This window comes from Thalassophryne amazonica, chromosome 12 (assembly GCF_902500255.1).
Source record: "Thalassophryne amazonica chromosome 12, fThaAma1.1, whole genome shotgun sequence".
NCBI classification, from domain to species: domain Eukaryota; kingdom Metazoa; phylum Chordata; class Actinopteri; order Batrachoidiformes; family Batrachoididae; genus Thalassophryne; species Thalassophryne amazonica.
The window spans coordinates 81,984,864-81,997,783 of NC_047114.1; the positions used below are offsets into that span (position 1 = coordinate 81,984,864).

Sequence of the window (12,920 nt, forward strand, 5' to 3'; positions counted from 1 at the left end):
CCGACCTGTTATGGTCTTCTGAAACACTTTGATAGATGTATTTTATAACTTTAAAACGGGACCAATGCTAACACGTTAGCATGTCTATAGCATTTACAATGTTAAACTTAGCATTAAGCAGTTGCAGCTGTCAAGCGTTTGTTGTCGTAAAAGAGTAAATGTATTACAAATTGTAATATTTTTTAAATTTATTTTGTTTATATATTAATAATAATAGCAAGCACAACAATAATAGTAATAATAACTAATCTAATGATCTCAATTTTAATCTCAATTTTAGAGAAAGAGACAAAAAGAACCTGAATAAAAACAACAGAAAATAGAAAACCAACTAACAATGAACATACATAAATAATACATACATACATACTTTCCCACATAGCTTCCTGTTCCGGAGCACAGCGGTGTTCTGCTGTATCTGTTAGCTGTTTGAACTGAGCTGTTTGAGTTCTTTGAATTAACAGTCTTTTTCAAGACTTTTTTACTTTTTTTTTACTTTTTCACCGTGCTCCAACGCCGTACCATACGAGCCGTTCCTAGAAGTCCACAGTATGTGTCCAGATAGAGACTCCTGTATGTCACACACCCGCTGGTGTGGTCTATGCTGTGTCCATGAAACCCACTCAGTCTTTAAGAGACAGAAAAACAGACATCCTTTCTTAAAAGAAGCAAGTAGGACCAGCTCCTTTCTATTTAAAGTCAGACCGTGACACCAGAGTAAGTGGATGTAGAAAGCAGATGGATGAATGTGTGATCTATCTGTCCCAGAGATTTATTCTCAATAAAATGAATAAATAATGGAGAAAATACACTTCTTTGAGATGACTACATCACAACAGGAAAGTCATAACTGACATGAGAATTTCATGGAATTGCCCTCATGAGGCCATTTAACAAGGTTTTTAGTGTTAAAACACTCTAAAACATTTTTGCTTTGTTTTGTAGGATTATGAGTTTTTCTGTTGGCGATCATCAGGTGAAGTGTGTATTCTGAAGAGTTTACAATGTGATTATCAGCCAAACTGCCCACAGGGGGAGGACGAGGATGGCTGCGGTGAGAACTGAACATTCTCTGACTTTTAATAACAGTTTTTAACTTCCTCACATTTTAACTGTTTAAAGTATTCTGACTGTAGCTAGTGTTCATTATCTTTATTTGTCTTTTGCTACCTTGCATTACCTTTCTTTTCACTAATGGAAACTTACTTTGGATTGCTTTCTTTGACTTTGGCCAAATGTTTTAACCTTTTTCTCATTTTAGTTAGTGCTTGTTAGTTTTCTCTGTCTTTTGCTGACTTTATTTAGCTTTCTGTGATTTTAAGCAAGCTTTCATTTGCTTTTTAAACTTATGACTGTTTAGATTGCTTTGATGATAGCAGCTTCTTGTGATTTTAGCTAGCTTTCTTTAGCTGTGAATGTTACAAAAGTGTGACAATAACAAGAAACATTTAATTATGGTGAATTACCATTATTTGTTGATTTTTCAGTTCAACAGATTTATAGACAACAGTACAATTAAAGGTAATTAATGGTGTATGTCAACAAATGTAAATTGAACAAAACTGGATCTGGTTTGTTAGCTAAAGTATTACATTTACTTGTCAACTTTAAAATCTGTTTGGGGTTGTAATATACACCATCAAATATATGAAGAGGTTAGAATCCGTGGACCCTAGGACCAGTGGACCATAGATCCAGTGTACTCTAGGACCAATGGACCCTAGGAACAGTGTACTCTAGGACCAGTGGACTCTAGGACTAGTGGACCCTACCTGGATTTGCTAAAATAACAGCACCTACTGTTATTTAAACTGCCCAGCATCAATCAATCAATCAATCAATTTTTTTTATATAGCGCCAAATCACAACAAACAGTTGCCCCAAGGCGCTTTATATTGTAAGGCAAGGCCATACAATAATTATGTAAAACCCCAACGGTCAAAACGACCCCCTGTGAGCAAGCACTTGGCTACAGTGGGAAGGAAAAACTCCCTTTTAACAGGAAGAAACCTTCAGCAGAACCAGGCTCTGGGAGGCGCAGTCTTCTGCTGGGACTGGTTGGGGCTGAGGGAGAGAACCAGGAAAAAGACATGCTGTGGAGGGGAGCAGAGATCGATCACTAATGATTAAATGCAGAGTGGTGCATACAGAGCAAAAAGAGAAAGAAACAGTGCATCATGGGAATCATCAGAGTTCATGCACAACCAAACCTTAAATTCTAAGCTTGATATCCATCAACGGCCTCCTGCACAACATTGGTGCCATGATGTCTCTCTTTATCTCGCGATAATCATGACTATTATTATATTATTACATTTTGTAAGAACAGCCTTGTGAAAATGGAATATAGCACTGTAACAATAGCCATGCTATAATTTTATTTGCGTTGGTGTAACTTTAGCTTGCATGTCTGATTATTGTAGAAGATTCATTTAGAAGGAAAAAAGTGGCAGATTTTGCCATTTGCTTCAAAGAACGGTAATGGAAGCTATTGAAATGTAAAAGGAATCTAACGGAAGGGCAACACAACAGCTCCAGTTTTTTCAACAAAGCAGTTTAACTTATGTGCAGTCACACATATTTCCTCCAATAAATGCGCTTGTCTAGTTGCACTTGGAGTTTAACCTGCCGTTTTGTTGAGATCACCTTGTTTAAAGGTAAACATTATATTGTTTGTTAATGTACAAGGGGCAATGGAGATGTTTTGAGCCTGACTCAGACAGAGTGTATCTTGTGCATTCTGACAAATCAATATTTCTCGAGCATGTGTGAGGTTTTGACTCACTGGGTGGTGCAGTGTTGAGACATTTTACTTTCTCAGAATACAAAAGATGGAAAACCAAGCCCTACTTTTTTCAGAGTCAAGCTCAAAATCAGTCACCCCTTGTACGTTACACTTACTTGTAGAAATACATAAGCTGAAATACAGAATGGTAAGTCTTTCTTAGATATGAGACAGATTGAGTTAGTTGAATTTAAACATGTTTTTAATAAGTTCCTGTTTTGCAGTATAGGCAGCTGTAGATAAAATTAGTTTTGTGATGACTGATTCACTGATTGAGAAATAGTATTTCCCCAAATCTGTTGTGCTGAGAGCACACGGAGAAATTAATTAATTCAGGGTGAACTGTACAACTTTTTGATTCATGTAATATGTATTGTAAAGAAGGGTAGTGATGCCACACTAGTTTTTTTGTTTGTTTGTTTTTTTTAAAGGAGTTTGCATCTTCACCCCGTGTTTATGTGGGATCCTTCCAGGTGCTTCGACTTATTTTCACTTCCAAAGACACGCTGGTTAGGTCAATTAAAACCTTTAAATTGACTGTAGGTATGAGTGAGTGCATGACTGCATTTGTCCATCTATATGTGGCCCTGCGACAGACTGGCGGTCTGTCCAGGGTGTAGCCGCGTCTTGCCTAGTGACCAATGGGATAGCCTTGTACAAATCCCTTGTGAGCTTTAAGCCCCAGTCACACGGCACTAACGAAGGATAACAAAGCCCAAACAAAACAAGAAATCTGGACTTACATTGACTTTTGGAGGCATCATTTAACTGTCGTCCAGCTTCGTTCCTACAGCTGACAGTGCGTCGTCAGAATTTTCAAACTGTTGAAAAATGTGAACAAATCCTGACGATATCCTCAATTCGTCCGTATTCCGTTTTGCTGTCTGTCTTGACGATTGCTTATCGTTTGCGTAGTTTCCATAACATCAGCTTTCTGTTTAGCTGTTGTCCAACTTCATCCAGCCTCGCAAGTCTGACATATTGCACAAACATTGACAATCTGAACGGATCAATAACGAAAGCTCCGACGAGCTGAACGTAACATCCTTGTATCGCTGATGACTCGTCCATGTGTGGGACAAAAAGCAACGTTGTCATACAGAAACAATAGCGGTAAGAACGTTTTATCAACTACTTTAACTATTGACACACATTCCAGCGGTTTGTGGCTGGCCTGCATGTGCACACTGTTGTTGTGAAGGCACATAACATCTCTCACCTGTCAAGACAACCAAACCTCGCACCTGCAAGTACTGCGTACAGGACAGTGCTGGCTGCGCTTGGTCTCAAAACTCCTGTCGCTCATGTCATTGTGAGTGTTTTGTTTTGAATTTGTTTAAAGCATCAAGGTTGATGTTTGCTTCATTTTTCTTTCATTAGTTTTGGTTTTGTTTCGTTTATGCGCTCTTGAGTCACAGGCTTCTCGGTGATGGGAAAGCTGCAGGATCATTTATCCACCTTTCCGCGACGATTTGTGACTTTTTATCCTTCGTTCAGCTGTCGCTGTGTGCCATGTGACCAGGCCCTTCAATGAAATAAACAGCTATAGAGAATAAATGAATGTAAGGTGTGGCATCACTACTCTTCTGTAAACAAGTATTCTCAAACTAAAAATTATATGTTTTTTAAAGCCCACAGTCCTTCCTACCCTCAAACATCTCTGATAATTTATTTGTGATTTCTTTAGTTGTATTGGCATGAGGAACTTTAGTGCGGCAGATAACAGAATATTTACAGAGGAATCTTTCAAATGGTGAAACAAGCACCAAATTCAACACAAATACTCCTTATACATTACTGTTTCAAAAAAAAATGACACTTGAATTTTGCAACAGGTGGCCAGGTGAAGAATTACACAGGAGTCAAAATTTTAAAAAGCTCCAATCATATTGAAAAATATACCACATTATTTGTCTGATCTTAATGATTCCAAAAATGTATAGTTTGGACTAGAGTCCCTTTATTCAGAGAGTAACGACATGACGAACTGAAAAAAAAAAACAGTCACGTGACTCGTGGTGCCATCTTGTGGCCAAAATAGCGTTCGCTGTTAATCTATCTGCATGTAAATCCAGTTATTTTATTTATTTATTCACTAAAAATGCCGGGTTGTTGCGCATTTGGAGGCACAAATACACACAAGGGCTTGCAAGATGTACAGATTCCCTTTAGATCTGACAGAAGAAATTTGGGAAAATAAAGTCAACGGTGTGGGATGGAAGCGTCTTCATCATCAAAGCTTTGCGAGGTAAATTTATTGTTCAGTCCCATATACAGTAAACTCACCTAAACCATCATCATATAAACCAGATATTTGCAGTCACCGGACAAAAAGTCCCAAAGTTTTTGTATTGTTTTCCGTGTAATGTTGAGCTAATAGGATTAGTAAATGGAATAGTTTTAACTGTATTGAATGTCTGGTCTCCAAAGTCAAAGCCAAACAATGTCAACGTCCATGGATTCTATGACATGTGACATATGTTAAATCAAATCAATTTCAAATCAATTTTATTTATATAGCACCAAATACAACAAAACAGTCGCCCCAAGGCACTTTATATTGTAAGGCAAAAGCCATGCAATAATTACAGAAAAACCCCAACGGTCAAAACGACCCCCTGTGAGCAAGCACTTGGCGACAGTGGGAAGGAAAAATTCCCTTTTAACAGGAAGAACCTCCAGCAGAACCAGGCTCAGGGAGGGGCAGTCTTCTGCTGGGACTGGTTGGGGCTGAGGGGAGAGAATCAGGAAAAAGACATGCTGTGGAGGGAGCAGAGATCAATCACTAATGATTAAATGCAGAGTGGTGCATACAGAGCAAAAAGAGAAGGAAACACTCAGTGCATCGTGGGAACCCCCCAGCAGTCTAAATCTATAGCAGCATAATTAAGGGATGGTTCAGGGTCACCTGATCCAGCCCTAACTATAAGCTTTTTCAAAAAGGAAAGTTTTAAGCTTAATCTTAAAAGTAGAGAGGGTGTCTGTCTCCCTAAACAGTCTCCCTATGTTACCCCGTAACATAATAACTAAGCAAGACAGATGGAGTAAACAATTCCTTTTTAAAACCCTATTAACTCCACCAATAATTTGCATCACTTTCTATCAAAATTGGAGCAACTTTAACTTTTGACCCTGTACAAACTGAAATTGACTTTGACATCATTCTTGCTGTTTTTTACCCCATACATCCATAGAATTCAGTGATAGATAGTCCAAACTATACCTTTTTGAAATCTTTAAGATCAGACAAATAATGGGTATAGTTTTCAATATGATTTGACAATTTCTAAATTTGAGTCTCCTGTATTCTTAATTGTTCTGAACCCGGTCACCTAGTGACGTGAAGTGGCCAGTTGGCTTTGTCAAAAGAGTAATGTCTAAAGATTTGGATGTTTTGTGTGGGTTTTGATGCATCATACTGTATAAAACTTTGTAAGCATGTCTTTAGCTCCATGACAGATTTCTGTGAAATTTTACCCAGTGGAAGCACACAATATGCAGATGTGCATGAAGGAAAATAATTCCAATCCACTGTCTTCAAGGGAGATAATTTTTCATTTTTGTTTAATTGATGTGCCATACTATATGATATTGACCTCATAAGTGCAACTCCTCCTACGCCAGGTTATGAATTCAGTGAACCTTCACAGAGTGGCAGCACATCATATAAAGTTAAGCATGAAGGAAAATAATTCTGGTTCGATGTCTTCAAGGAGAGGTCATTTGACTTTTGTGTTTAAGTGATGCATCATACTGTACGATACTGACTTTGTGAGTACAACTCCCCCAAAGCCACTTTATGGAATTCAATGAAAGTTTACACAATAGTAAGATGCTATAGAAAGCTGTGTATGAAAGTAATCAATTCCAGTTTGAAGTCTTCAATTATTGGGATTTGTGCCTTTAAGAAAAAACTATATTTCATCACAAGATTTATTGTTGCAACATGTTATTTATTTTTGCTTAAAGATGGGATTCGCTTCCTTTTTCTTGACCACCAGTAGTAAGATGCTCGTGTGTTGTGCTGATCTTTCAGGTCCCTGCACATTTGAACGTGACCAATGCCGCTGGACTGAGAGTGGAGACGGGCCGAGCAGGTGGCACAGACAGAAAGCCAGTAACAATACTAAACCACCCACTGATCACACCGCAGGCGCAGGTATTCCCAGTCTCACATCCACTGACTGATTCATTCTGTGGATCCACAAGTCGTACCACATCTCAGCAAAAGAACTAGCAGTTGTTCTCCCTAATTCACAGGCTACTACATGAGCGTGATTTGAGTCCGGGTGAAGCTCGGCTGCAGAGTCCCAGCCTCCCTCCCTCGTCACCTTATTGCCAGATGCAGTAAGAAGCAAAACTGCATTCATTATCATTTCTCGTGTGTGTGTGTGTGTAAAATATTTGTTTTGGTGCAGAGGAGAAACTGAATTGCTCAATGCTCCCCTACCATCCTCCTTCCCAATCAACACGCTCCTCTCCTTCCTTCCTTCTTTCCTAAACGCAGGTTTCACTTCCACATCAGCGCAGTGAGTGCTGGGTCACTCAGAGTGCTTATGCAGCAAGCTGAGGGACGTGAAGCAATCTTGTGGTCACGCAGTCACAACACTGTCTCTCAATGGAGCCCAGAGACTCTGCCTCTCGGCCCGCACCAGCAGCCGTACAAGGTGCAAACATACATATCATTTAATAAGGTTACATCTAAAGCCTGCAGTGCCAAGGACAATGCCTTGTGCACATTTATCCAGTGATTTTGAATTATAGGAGTCACATTCCTACTTTTTTCTACTGCAAAGGAACATTTGTAGCTGCAAGCATGCAGGCCTTCTTATTCTGCAACATGATGCACTGTATTCCATATTTTTTCAGTACTAGTAACACAAATAACTGAACAGAGTAGAAATGCACAAAGGTATCAGCATTAAATCAGCAACAGAACACAAAAAAGTGAAGGGAAACATAATCATGACCAGTGATGGTATAATGCAATCTGCAACCTCGCTCGAGATGACACTAAATCGTACACACTGTAGTTTTAAATGAAAAGAAGATGCACCTTCCAGTGCCCATTCTCTAGGACAGGAGTCTGCAACCTGCGGCTCCTAAAAAACGTCTCGTGTCCAACCTCGTGCCCGTGAATATTTTTTTATAGTTATAGTTATAGTAACTCATTTCCATTATTAAACTAACTCAAATTATTTGTTGTCATAACTCAGTTCCTTTAAGTGCATTTAAAGTTTTGGGCATTAAGTGTTGATGATGTATTTCCAGTGCATTCCATTCACTCATTTTAATTGAGTTTATGTAACGGAGGCCAGCAGGTGTCGCTGTGCAGATGTACAAGGTCTGTTAGAAAAGCATCGGACCTTTTTATTTTTTTCAAAAACCATATGGATTTGAATCATGTGTGATTGCATCAGCCAAGCTTGAACCTTCGTGTGCATGCGTGAGTTTTTTCACGCCTGTTGGTTGCATCATTCGCCTGTGAGCAGGCTTTGTGTGAGCAGTGGTCCACCCCTCTCGTCGGATTTTTATTGCGAATAAATGTCTGAACGATTTGGAGCTTTGCTGCATCAATTTTTTCCAGAAACTGTGAGAGACCTCCAGGTGGACACCATTCAGAAAATTCTGTTGGCTTTCAGGGACGATTTTATGGGGATTACACAGATTAAGGAGTGCTCCAGCCGGTTTAAAGACCGCCCACAGCTGCTGAGAGCGCGCCGTGCTCCGAGCGCTGATCGACAGGCTGAATCAACCAGATCATTTCCAACGTGAAGGCTTTGTTGATCCGAAACGTCGTCTGACTTACACAAAAATGGCAGGAGACGTGGACATCAGTACTTTTTCGGCACATTTCACTGTTACAGGAGTTTTTTTTCATGGAAAGAAAAGCGGACGGATGTGCCACCATGCCGTTCATGGCGCGGCACAAAACCACCTCTGTGTTGGTCTCACAGGACGGCTTTCAGATGGCTTTCAGACGGCTGTCGGTGGGTTTTCAGTCGTGTGACTAACCAAGAAATTGTGCATGAGCTGGACATGCTAGAACATGTCCTGTGAGGCTTCATCACGGCGTTGCTTTGCACCATGCGGCTCCACCGCGACGCGCGGGAATTCCTCCGCACGTCTGTCTCAATGTGCCAAAAAAGTGCTGATGTCCACATCTTCCGCAATTCCTGTGCTAGTCAGAGGACGTCCCGGATCAACACAGCATCCAGTTTGGAAATGAATGGCACATTCCACCGTTACAGGAGTTTGTGTCATGGAAAGAGGAGTGGAGGAATTCCGCGCGTAAAGATTAATCTGTGTAATCTGCATAAAATCGTCCCTGAAAGCCAACAGAATTTTCTGAATGGTGTCCACCTGGAGGTCTCTCACAGTTTCTGGAAAAAATTGATGCAGCAAAGCTCCAAATCGTTCAGACATTTATTCGCAATAAAAATCCGACGAGAGGGGTGGACCACTGCTCACACAAAGCCTGCTCACAGGCGAATGACGCAACCGACAGGCGTGAAAAAACTCACACATGCGCACGAAGGTTCAAGCTTGGCTGATGCAATCACACGTGATTCAAATCCATATGGTTTTTGAAAAAAATAAAAAGGTCCAATACTTTTCTAACAGACTTCGTAGTTAGTAAACCTCACTCCCAACAGCTCAAAAGGATTCTCTGGTCACAAGACCAGAGCCCTGGGTTATAACCATCTGGTTAGAAAGTCTGACTTCCATGCTGGAGATCGCGAGTTTGCATCCTGAGGGGAGCAAATGGACAGAGTCATAACAACGCAGAGTGCAGCCACTGTGAAAAACTGCATGTTCTGTTCATGGGCTACCATTTAGCATTTTTCATTTTGTTGTAGTTCTTTTAGATTTTTTTTTTTACAAAGCAGATTACTGTCAACAAGTAAACCAAAGAATGTATCAAAAAAATTAATCCAAAATATAATGCAATTTTTTTAGACAGAAATTTGTCACTTTTTTATTGAAAAACATAAACTTGATTTACAAAAGTTTAACTAACTATAAATTGTTAAGTTACTAAAACTTTAACAATTCAATTTTTGAGTTGACAAACTCAAATGGTTTAAGGCAATCGGTTTCCTCAAATGGTTTGAGTTCAACTAACTCATTTAGTTTACAGTGCAGTGTGGATGGAGATATAATCTCTCCACCTAGTCCTGGGTCTTCCCCGGGGTCTCCTCCCAGACTGATGAGAATCGGTTTCCTGTCGAGAACCATGGCCTCAGATTTAGAGGTGCTGATCCTCATCTCAGCCACTTCACACTCAGCTGCGAAACAATCCAGTGAGTGTTGGAGGTCACAGGCTGATAAAGCACAAAAAAGCATGATGAGACCTGAGCCCACCAAACTGGAAACCCTCCTCCCCTGACTACACCTCGATATCCTTTCCATGAATATCACAAAACAGGATGGTGACAAGGGGCAGCCTCTGGCGGAGGCCAACCTCCACCAGAAACATGCCCGTGCCGGGATCCCGACACAGCTCTCGCTTTGCGAGTACAGAGATTGGATGGCCCTGAGAATGGACCCCCTCACTCCCATACTCCCACAGCCACCTCCAACAGTATCTCCCAGTGGTACCTGATCATATGCCTTCTCAAGTCCAAAAACACAGTAGACTGGCCTGGGCATACTCCCAGGCAGCCTCCAGGATCCTTGTGAGAGTGAAGAGCTGGTCGGTTGTTCCATGACCAGGATGGAACCCGCATTGTTCCTCTTCAATCAGAGGTTCAACTATCGGCCAAACCCTCCTTTCCAGCACCCTGGAGCAGACTTTACAAGGTAGGATGATTAGTGTGATGCCCCTGTTGGCACACACTCTCTGGTCCCCTTTTTGTTACATATGTGGACCACCACCCCAGTTTGCCACTCCTTAGGCACTGTCCCAGACCTCAACGCAATGTTGAAGAGACGTCTCATCCAAGACAGCCCACTCCACACCCAGAGCCTTCAGCATTTCTGGACGGATCTCATCAACCCCCGGGGCCTTGCCACCTGCGGAGTTGTTTTGACTACCTCAGTGACTTCCACCAGGGAAATTGATGAAAATCCTCCTTCAGCTTCCAGCTCTGCCCCTACTATAGAGGGCACTCTGGTCTGATGCAGGAGTTCCTCAAAGTGTTTCTTCCAGTGTCCGATTACCTCTTCAGTTGAGGACAACAGAGTCCAATCCTTACTGCAGACAGCTGGATTGCTTCCATGTTTTTCTTCTCCTGAAGTGCCTCATGGTCTGCCAAAAGCACCATGATGCTAAAGTACCCCCCCCCCCCCCACTCTTCCCACCACCCAAAAGCCACTGGAAGGTGACCCTCTCATCTAACGGTAAATCCAACATAGCGGTGCTCAGCCGGTGACTTGCTGAGTATCCCCACACCCGCCCGGCGCCTCACACCCTGAGCAACTCCAAAGAAGAATAAGGTCAGACTGCTGTCAAGGAGAATGGTCCAGATCTGAGGCTGTGAATGGAGGTGAAGCCCAACAGGTCTAACTGGTAGCACTCCACTACCTGCACCAGCTCCAGGCTCCCATAACAAGGTGATGTTCCACACCCCCGGAGCTGGCCTCTGCCACCCGGATCTGGTCCGTCAAGGCCTTGACTTTCACTGCCACCCATGGGACAGCGTGCCTGATCACAGCGGTTCCCCCTGCAGGTAGTGAGCCCACACGGTAGAGATGGAAAGTCCATGTTGCCTTTTTGGCCTGTGCCACAAAAAAACAGCCTATTAAAATATGCAATTGAACTGTATTTACAAAACCTTTATAAGCTGTGTTATCTTTATTCATTAATTTTAAAGGTCAAATATGTTTTGCGTACAGAGGAATGGCTCTTTTGACAGTAAAGGTTGCAGACCCTTAATGTAGGATCTCCCATTTGTTGAGTGGACCAAACCACCAGAGGACCGTGTCGGTGTGTCCACACATGGGGCAGACTAGCAAAATGTGTGTCTCACAGAGCAAATACGTGTGCAGATACAGATTTCTGCTGCAAATACTGGTCACAAAACTTGTCATAGGGGACTTAAACTTTGAAAACAGTAGAATGTCAACATGCAAACTCTTGTGATCCTTTGGGGATATGTGACATGAAAACCTGAATCTAAAACCATGTTTAAATGTAAATGTCCATAAATAAGATTTTGGATATTATGGCCCTCTTAAAGATAGTGTTGCAATGTGTTGTGAAATATAGCTGTTGTTGCTGCATAATTTATATGTACTGCTTTTAAAAGTGGATATAGCCATGAATTTTTTTTTATTATTACTTTTTAAGTTAATACACGGCCACATTTTGTAATATATTGTGGGTAGTTTCTGTATTCATAGTTTTGTGATAACATGTTGCCAGTTAATGCCTGGAAGAAAAATTATTGCCATATTTTTCGTAGGATAAGTTGCATTTTTAACTAGTTTGGGAGGTTCTGTCACTTATATGCCAGTGTGATTTTATGTACCAAAAATAAATAAACAATCAATCAATCAATCAATCAATCAATTAATAATCAGTCATTATTAATAACAATAATAATTATAATTATAATAAATATTTATATACGGCTTTCCCATTAATTAAAGCACTAAACAAGAAGACTTTATAAAATAATAAACGTCACATAATAACAAGTACACTACAACAGTGAACAAAAATCCCAAATTAAAAGGTTGATAATATTGATTACAGGTGTGACTTACACTTTAGTGCAACTTACATGGTACTTTGGTTTTGGTGATAGAAATCCTTCAAAAGCAGCAATGTGACACTTTGTATTTTTAGGTTGTGTTCAGTGGTGTGGATGCAGAGGAGGTCTAGGGGCCCAGTGGGATGCAGATCAGAATGTTGCTGTGGATGATATCTCTTTATAAACTGTGAAAAATCATTCCAACCCCCAGGTAAATAAGCATTACCATATTCATATCATATTCATTACTATCTGTGGTAAGATTAGCTGCAGTACATAAGCGTGGTGTCCTCAATTACTGTTTTAACACCAAGGAGGCAGGAACATTAGTAACTTTTTCTCTCTCACCAGCTCTGTCAGCCTACGGATGTTCATTTGAAGATGGTTTGTGTGGTTGGGTGCAGGGGGGTGAAGACAACTTGGACTGGCGATCTGGT

The 12,920-nt window shown here is 40.9% G+C and overlaps 2 long non-coding RNA genes across 2 annotated transcripts; both read left to right on the top strand.

Moving 5' to 3' along the window:
* Positions 1-946: 946 nt before the first annotated feature.
* Positions 947-7,066, top strand: LOC117522233. Its single transcript, XR_004564181.1, has 3 exons — positions 947-1,054; positions 6,822-6,944; positions 7,046-7,066. It is a non-coding gene; the product is annotated as an uncharacterized LOC117522233 (long non-coding RNA).
* LOC117522234 lies at positions 7,064-12,911 on the top strand. The gene is made up of 4 exons (XR_004564182.1): positions 7,064-7,132; positions 7,293-7,452; positions 12,579-12,694; positions 12,835-12,911. It is a non-coding gene; the product is annotated as an uncharacterized LOC117522234 (long non-coding RNA).
* The last annotated feature ends 9 nt before the right edge of the window (positions 12,912-12,920 follow it).